Raw genomic sequence first — 9,567 nt, forward strand, 5'->3', positions numbered from 1 at the left:
TGATAGTATATGGCTGACCCCCAGAGACTCTGCCTACTTAATGGGGCTGGAAGATAGACTGGAAATTTTCTCCCATTACTCCTTAGAAATGCCCTTTCTCTTTTGTGTGTTTTTTGTTTGTTTTATTGTTGTTTTTCAACTTTTCATGATGGAAAATTCCAGAATATATGAAAGTAGGTGGGGAATAGGATAATGAACCTTTTCTGTATTCATCACCCAGCTTCAATTCATGGCAAATCTTACTTCATCTGTATCTCATTACTCTTTCCCACTGCACTCCCCAATTATTTTGAAGCAAATCCCAGATATATAATTTTATCCAAACTTTAATATGTATCTTTACAAGATAAGTGGTTTTAAAAAAAAACTATCATCATCGCTTCTTGGCCTTTTGGCTAAGGTCAAGTGTAAAAAAACTATCATCACACCTAAACTATCGTTATCACACCTCAAAAATTTAACTGTTTCTTAATATGATCAAATATCTGGTTCAAATATGTGACAAGTGAACTTGATTGCCTCTTTATTTTTTTAACCATTTGTTTGCTTGAGATTGGTCCTAGACAAGGTCCATATATTGCATTTGGTGGTTATTTGTTTAAGTCTCTTACGTTAGAAATTCTCCCTTTGTCTTTTCCCCTTTAAATTAATGATTGAAGAAATCTGGTTGTTTTGTCTTACAGAGTTTTCTCCTGCATTCTGGATTTTGTTAGTTGTATCACTATAAAGTAGTTTAATTTGTTTTTATGCCCCCCTGTGTAACCCATAAACAGATAGGCTTGATGAGATTCAGGTTAGTGCCCTGTCCCAAAGCTGGGGAAACTCATACTACACAGATGCTCAGAGCTTTCAGATTTGCATCCCCTCTGTATGCCCCAGAGAACATGTATCTCATATCATAAGTGTTCTATGAAGGCCATGGACCTATTTCAATAAGAACAGTAAACTGTTTTGGGAATTAAATGAGAATTAAATGGGAATGTACATAATGACAGTGGGTATTTCTCAATAACCTTGCTGTTCTAGTGTCTCAGTCATTTTCATTTGGTTGTTTACCAATATATGACATATGATTTTATTTTTCAGATGGATACAGACATTTACAAGACTGTGGTGACCCGTGTTACAGTTAGAAGTTGGTGAGAAAGGTGAGGGAGGTTAGTAAAAAGAGGCCGTTTGGCTGTTGCAGCTTGCCCCCAAGATACAACATAGGTGAAGGTTATTGATCTGGGCTCTGACCCTCAGACTGAGAAACTTTCCCACTAATGAAACTTGTAGGACTTGAGGACTCCCACATTAAAATGTAAATGTGTTAGTTTATAGCGGTACGTCCGCTTAGGGTACACAATTAGTAAACAAGAAGTTTTCTTTTTTTTTTTTTTAACAAGAAGTTTCTTGATGTACATGGATAAGAGTAAAGGAAGGTTGAAATTTGGGGGAATATTTCATCTGGGCTGGCATAAGGCTTAGAGAATTTTTCCTACTTCATCATTAATTAGAATGCTTATGTCTGCCACAATCTTTCTTTCCTAGCCTGTGGAGGAATCCTGATATTTTACTTCCTATATCCTTTTTAAGTTCTATGTAGAATATTTTCCTTCATCATGACAGTTATAATATCCACAACTGAGTATATTTTTATATTTTACTATTTATTCCTCATGGATAAAAGTGTAAATAGTTTATAAATCATCTTTCAGGGTGGGTTTCTTCAACAGTCTCATTTTATGCTGACTTACTGGTTTCAAATTCAGATGTCTCTCCACTTGAGGGATGAGGCACCCTATTCGAGGCCTGTAGCACCTTACATTCTTAAAAAGAGAATATCTGAGTCATTGATGTCAAAATCAAACATTGAACTTCTATTTTTGGTGCTAAGTTCATGTTAATTGACCAAGATTGCCTCTGGAGTGTTAGCAATAAAAAAAAAAAGCACACACATATTAGAGAAATGAAAACCTTTAATTGCCTGGTTTCTGAAATAATTTATCCTTATTTCTCATCACTGTTAACAGTGGGTGTAGGGAACACTTTAAAAATATTTAACATCATCATCTGTGCTTGTTTTTCCTACTATGCTGAGGTACAGTGACTCTGTTGCCTTGGTGATGTGGACTAAATATATATGTTTTCTTCTTCCCCCTGGGTCTGAGGCCTCAGGTCATGGTGTTAGTCAGGGGTGTCACTCTACATGGGAGCCTGGTCAGTTTCTCAACATGAGGTCATGCAGAAAAGCCAATTCAAAGAGGTTAAACTAGCATCTCAGCCTCTTGAGGTCTTACTCTTAAAGGGAACCTAGTCTACCCACATTCCTGAGAGTAGGAATACAGGGAGAGCCTGTTTTCTCTCAGGCAGTGTGTCTTCAGTTCATTTTTAGTTTCAAAATTAACTTTGTGTCAAGCCAGCCTACAATCTAGCCATTTCTGTGTATCTGACATACTCAGCCAAGGTTAGTTCAGCTCAATGAACATTTATATATTTTTTAAAGATTTTATTTGTTTAGTTGACAGAACACAAGCAGGGGGAGAGGCAGAGGCAGAGGCAGAGCGAGAGGGAGAGGGAGAAAAAGGCTCCCCGCTGAGCAGGGAGCCTGATGTGGGACTCCATGCGGGACTCCATCCCAGGACCCTGGGATCATGACCGGAGCCAAAGGCAGACGCTTAACTGACTGAGCCACCCAGGTGCCCCCAACGAATATTTATTAAATACCTGCCAGGTTCTAGGTGATATGGCACAAAGATGAATAATACACAATGGCCCTTGCCCTTAAGGAGCTTCAGGCCAGTGAGTAAATTTACATTTAAAAAAATCTGGGTAATGGTGATAGCCCAATACCGACTGATAAAGCCACTGGGAAGTTATTAATACTTTTCCAATTTTGGTCACCAAAATTTCAAAATTACACATGAGCTAAATATAAAAATACTTCTTAGATTATATCCAGTGTGAGAAGGTTAAGAACATCCAGATGTCTTGGAGTTGCAAGGATTCAGCATTCCAACTCAGATGGTCATCCCATTGTGCAGTAATAGAAAGGCCTGATCAGCCCTCTTCTAGGAGACTATTACAGTGGTTTGGTGGTGTTCTGTTGGCAGCCGCATTTTTCCTTTTCTTTTTTTTTTTTTTTTTAATGTTCTGGACCCAAAACAGACAGCTGGATTCATCCCAGTGGTAGTCTTGAACATTTCCAATTCAAGGGATTTGATAGTCCCCGAACAGAAGGTCATATGGCATTTGTCAAATAATGATTATATCCAGCCAAGTTCCTCCTCTGGATACAAATCAGCTACTGAGGATACAGTATTTCTAAGCATAGTACTTCAAAAAATACAAGAATGGCAAATGACTCAATGTGCACAGGTATTTCATTACAATAAATATTTTACTTTTTATGCATGAGAATATTAATAATGTAGCAATCATCTCTTAATGGGAATATGAAATGAATGTATGCCCAAACAAAATGTGGTAATTATTTTAACTGTGTTTATCTAGGTTCCTTAATTTTGAGACTATATCTCTCAAGGCTCTTCATGAAACTCAAAATGTTCCAATTTCTAAAGGAGTAGCTACTAGAACTGATTTATAATGAAAGGAAAAAAATGAAAGTGTATGCATCCTGTGTCAATGTAACCATCACTTCTGAGGTCTCAAGCAATCAGAAACTTACTCAAGTTATAACCTGTAAGAATTAGGCCATTAAAATATATTTGGAAAGCCCTTCAGAACACTTAACGTTTAGAATGTTATTGGTTGTATTAAGACAGTAAAAATTAGATTAAATATAATTGTTCTTAATATCCCAGTCTCTCAGCAATAGTTCCTAAAGGAATCACGCCTGTCAGCATGGAGACTGATGCATGTAAATGTATACTTTGTATTGTATGTTTTTATATTTTGTATGTATACTTTGTTACTCTCTTTCTAACAGGTAAAAGAATGACTATATATAATGAACTGTAACACTAATTTGTTTAATATTATATTAAATTTAATTAAGTGCTTGTAAAGGACTACAACTCCATCAGAACAGGAGTGAATGAATGTGATTGACAACCAGTTTTTAATCTGGAAGACTATTAGGCAGGCAGGTTGGTTGGTTGGTTGGTTTGCTTAAGAGGCGGGCCTCTTGGAGAATATAATTTATGTATGGGAAAACATACAGGAGATGATTCACTGGAATTCTCCTAGTAATATCCCGTTCATCCAAAGTACTTAGTACTATTAATATTTGCCTCTTGGAGTAAAAAAATGAAAGGACACTAAATCTTATCCTTGAACACTTTGACAGTAAAAGATCAATTAATGAAATAATTTCTAATTAATACCCTAATTGTTACAGAGAATGACATGCTTCCCTGTTGTTCAGTTCTAATTAAACAGGTTTTCTTACACATTTTAAAATCTCATTTTAAAAGTAAAACAAATTATGATTTCGACATCCTATTTTTTATTGCTCTTGTTCCATTCCTCAATTTTAAAGTACTTTAATTTCAGCCAGTATGTGAATAGAGGGGACTTTGGGGGCATAATCATTCACTCTCTTCAGGTTCATTGTAAGTTTTCCCAGAACTCTACCATAGGGGGAAATAACTCTCTAAATTTAAAAGATGCAAAGGTTAGTTTTCTTATCTTCTAATTTTAATCTTTTTTTTTTTTTATCACAGGACATGATTGTGAATGCTAACTATGAACTTTCATTTAATCTTCTTTGGGGAAATAAGTAAATTCTATTGATTTTCACAAGTGTATGAGCAAAAGACTTCTAATAAGCAATAAATCATGTAAGCACTTGCTTGGAGGAAGTGCCATTTCTCCAAACATATGCCTTGGAAACAAATCAAATTCAGTTCCCTTTTTGCCTCTGGGAAAGCCATATTGGAGAGACTTTTGAGGTCAGGCAACTTTTTTATTCTTCCCACTCTATTTCAAAAGGGGACACTCTCAAGTCTTTGTCACCAAATGCTGGGGTTGTCCTTCTATGCTGATGCATGATGAAACCCTGAGGCTTGGAAATTTGCAAACTAATTAGATGATTTTGTGATGAAAGTGCACGTTGGATTGATACTACTTAAATCTGAGACAACTTTTAAAAGGAGCTGTGCACTGTCTTCTAGTTTTGCTTCCCTATCCGCAGGGCTTGTAATGTCTGTTTCTGCATACAGATGTCTTAACAAAAATTTTTAGTTTCTCACGATCTGAAAGATTTTGTGTGCACTTCTTGGTCTAAATTCCGTTTTTATCAGGTCTAATCCTGATGAACTCATTTTGTAAAGTCAAAATTCACTGTTCACTTAAACATCTGGATTAGATTGGGCAGGATGAGGAGGTTGGAAGGAGAGTCCTTTTTGCCCTGTAGGCTCTGAAAGGTTTCTTGGAGAGTTGTCTTCTCCAGGATTAGGAAAAATTGGGCTTTTTCCTAAGATATTTCTAGAAGTTGCTTGTGTAAGCATTTTAGATTTCAGAAGGTTCAACCTGAAATGCGAATATAGAGTAGAAACAGTTTCATTTACTGGGATAACCTGTGTCTCTAGTCCATCAAGTTAGTATGTCTCCTAATTGCTTTCAAAAAGTACAGGAGTAGAAAATATTTTTCACTGGCAATGCTTTATTCTGTTTTATATATTTTTAAGATTTTATTTATTTATTTGACAGAGATCACAAGTAGGCAGAGAGGCAGGCAGGGAGAGAGGGAGGAAGCAGGCTCCCTGCTGAGCAGAGAGCCCAACGTGGGGCTCGATGCCAGGACCCCAAGATCATGACCTGAGCTGAAGGCAGAGGCTTTAACCCACTGAGCCACCCAGGCACCCCGCTTTATTCTGTTTTAAAAAGAGTAGGGGCTAAAGTCTTGTAAAAACTTGGACACTTACACTGTACTTATTTCATTTATTTTTTATCTTTTTTTACTGTACTTATTTTATATTGTGATTTATAAGGTACAAATTTTATATTTTGTAAAATACTTCCAAAAAGTCTACGAAGAAATTCCCCTTTCTTGCTCCCAAATGTGGAAACCTAAGAGAAGGCACATGGCCTCATGAGTTTCTGGGTGTCGTCAAACCCAGTTCTCTCTGAACTACCAATGCCCAGATACATTTACTGGGGACGCAGAAGTCTCACTTAAGCTGTGGTTTTTGCCTGTATAAAGAGAAACATCTTGATTAAAGTGTGAACAGATAGAAACCATACCGATTTGGGCAGTTTGGGCTCAATAATGTCTAATTTGCTGTGAAAGGAGAACTTGCTCTAGATTAATATTCTTAAAAGCAACTTCTGAACTTCTCCTAAAGAAATATTTACTTTATAAAAAAGCCGAGGAAGAGCTGTTTTATTGCATGGCACAGATTAAATGTACAGATGTTATCTTAAAACTTAAGGGAGTTCCCTTATGAACTTGAATATTCAATGCCAGCTGTTATTCTCATCAACATTCTACTATTTTACCATCTAGGTATTTAACAAAAGGGATTGATACATATTTAGCTGTGTAAAGTGTTAGTTGAACTTGTCCATGGGGCTAAGGAAAGGGAAATAACATTCCCTGAGCGCCTACTGTATGCACAAGCTCTACTTTCAGTATCTTGTTTCATCTTTAGTATGATTCCATGAGGTAAATTTTAATTCTCATTTTATAAATGAGGAAACTAAGGCACCTGAGGGGTTATATAACTTTCCTGAAAATACATGACTAATAAATGGTAGATTTGGACCTAGCTGTTCCTGACTGCAAACTCTCCCCTCATATTTCAAAAAATTACCTCATCCCACAGTCGTTTCGCCGTCTTTATTTATGGGTTATTGGAGGGGAGTCTAAGTTGGCCAAGCCTCTGTTCCACAGTGGGAAATAGGAGTAGGATTTGAATGTGGTGAGAATAGGCTGCTTGCACAGGGTCTTCTTTGTGCTTCTGAGGGAATGTTTTCCTGTTTCCCTCTTCATCAGTGGGGTATATGGAGAGAATCTTTTGAAATTGGACCCAGTCCTGAGGCCTGACTTTTTTTTAGTCACCTACAAGCCAGATGACTTGTGACCATTTAAAGTTTATGCCATTTAGAAGCCTTGGCTAATAGGCCATTTAGAAAAGGATACAAGGGGGAGGGGTTAGTTAAGTGCAGAGGTTATGGGGTATAATGTGCAAGGGGTAGGGCTAGCAGCTGCTTTGTGACTATTGATATATCCAAAAGATAAATGGGGGAAAGGAGTATTAAAATATTAAAATTAATGACAGGAGCAGTTTGGTTCAGTTTTAATCTAAGGAGAAAAGCTGAGGGGTCTAATCTCTATTGCTCCAGATCCAGTGATTGAATTTTCAGAAGGAAGGTCTAGTGATTAAACTCATGCGAGGAGATGGCCTAGGGCCTACTAAAAGTCAGGTTGTAATTTACATAGCATTCAAGACAATGAGAATACTCAACAGGACTTTTAGGAGGAACTTCAAGTATTCTGCCATTTCATGTATGAGCCTTGGGGGTGGGAGTGGGGTGGGGGGGGTGGGGGTCTTACACTTCTGCAACTGGCTAGACCTGTGCTATAACTCTAAAATACATATTGGATTTCAAAGACTTAAATAAAAAAGCAATGTGAGCTATCATTAATTTTTTTCTGCTGATTACATGTTGAAGTGACAATACTTTGGATATACTGGGTAAAATAAAATACTAAAAGTAATTACACGTGTGCCTTTACTTTTTTAATATGGCTAGAAAACTTAAAACAACACATGTGGCTTACCTGTTTCTGTTGGATGGCACTGGAGTGGAGAATGGCAGTAGTCCCTGAAGCTTCCCTGTAGTGGCGAGTACCTAAGAGTGGTAAACATGGGCAAGATTCCCAGTGCCAGCATTCCCTCTTCCATCAAGCTAGGACCAGCTTTTCCCTTTACCCTTCAGATCATATGGGGCTGGTGTTTTGACTATTAGAACATCTCCATTTATAACTCTCCAAGTACCTATGTGAGTGTCTCTTAGTCACTCACTAGATCAAAGCATTCCATTTCTTAAAAAATGCAAGCCCATCCCATTAAGGACATCCTTATCCCATCACTCCCATCCATCCATGCATCCAGTGAAAATCTGAGTCTTATTTTTAGGTCCTGCTCTTCCTGTTAAGGCTTTGGCCAAATTGCCAAAGCAATAGCCTCATCAAATGTGGCCGTTCTTGCATGGAATCAGTGAAAACAACAAAGGAAACGAGAATTATGTGGATTAAAATATGTAGCACTTATCAAATTGAGGATTTTAAGGCAAAAGGACCATCATATTCCAATAATAAACGATAGCTTGTTTCATTGCTCATGCAGAGCTTACATGAAGTGATTGTTTGACTCCCTGTGTGAATTCTATGAGTTTGCTTCCCACAAAATACCTAGTGTTGAGCTCACAGATAATTAATTTACTCAAGGAATATTTACAGTATACAGGTGCCATATGAATAAAGTTGGATTTGTCTTTTTAAAAAAATTTAAGTAATCTCCACACCCAACGTGGGGCTCAAACCCAGTGACCCCTAGATCAAGTCTCATGCTCCTCCCACTGAGCTAGCCAGGAGCCCTAGAAGTGGATTCATTTTTTTCTAAAAAAAGAATTACGGTAGAGACCCCAGATACATACCATCATTTCATACCTTCCAAACAAGTAATTTCCCCCATTGTCTTTTAAATATTTTTTCCTGATACTAGAATTATTGACTGATGATTTTTTAATGAAACTTCGAGGGACTCCTTTGTGGGAAGGTTGGCAAACATTTCTGAATTTCTTTGTATGCCAAAAAAGCGCTGAACTTCTACAAACACAATGCTCTTCACATAACCACTCAGACCTTCATCATTCCAAGTCAGCTGGCAGTAAAAGGAACACAATATTCTTAACAAATGAGGGGAAATTAGTGGTACATCATCACTAGACTCTGTGCTTTCAGTAACTTTCCTAATCTGGTGTGGCCCGCTTTAAGAAAGCTCAGTAGATGGGTTTAAATGCATTACAGAAAAACCTGGGCATTAAAATTCAGATTGGATACATAAGCAACCTTTTAGCTACATAAAACCCAAAAAGCCAAGGGGTCTAATCTATATTTTCCCCCAAACCCAATGTTTTAATTTGGAGAAAGAAGATGTAGTGATGTAGTGTAGTGATGTAGTGTAGTGATGTAGTAGATGTAGTGATGACACAAGGAGATGGCCTAGGGCCTGTGAAAAAGTCAGGTTGTAGTTTCCACTGCATTCAAGATACCCAGGAAAAGAAATACAACTTTTAAAAGAAAAATTAAATTAAAAAAAAAAAAAACGATTTTATTTATTTGAGAGAAAGACAGAGTACAAGCTGTGGTGGGAGGGAGACAGAAGGAGAAGCAGACTCCCCCTGAGCCCGGAGCCTGGCCTGGAGCTCAATTCCCGGACCCTGAGATCATGATGTGAGCCAAAGACAGCCGCTTAGCTGAGTGACCTAGGCACCCCTAAACTTTCTCTTTCACATCTCATCCAGTGGATCTCACACTTCTGGAACTGGTTAGGCCTGTGCTGTCCAATGTGGTAGTCACTAGCCATTTGTAAAATACATTCACAACCATGATTA

This window comes from Mustela lutreola, chromosome X, assembly GCF_030435805.1.
Source record: "Mustela lutreola isolate mMusLut2 chromosome X, mMusLut2.pri, whole genome shotgun sequence".
NCBI lineage: Eukaryota > Metazoa > Chordata > Mammalia > Carnivora > Mustelidae > Mustela > Mustela lutreola.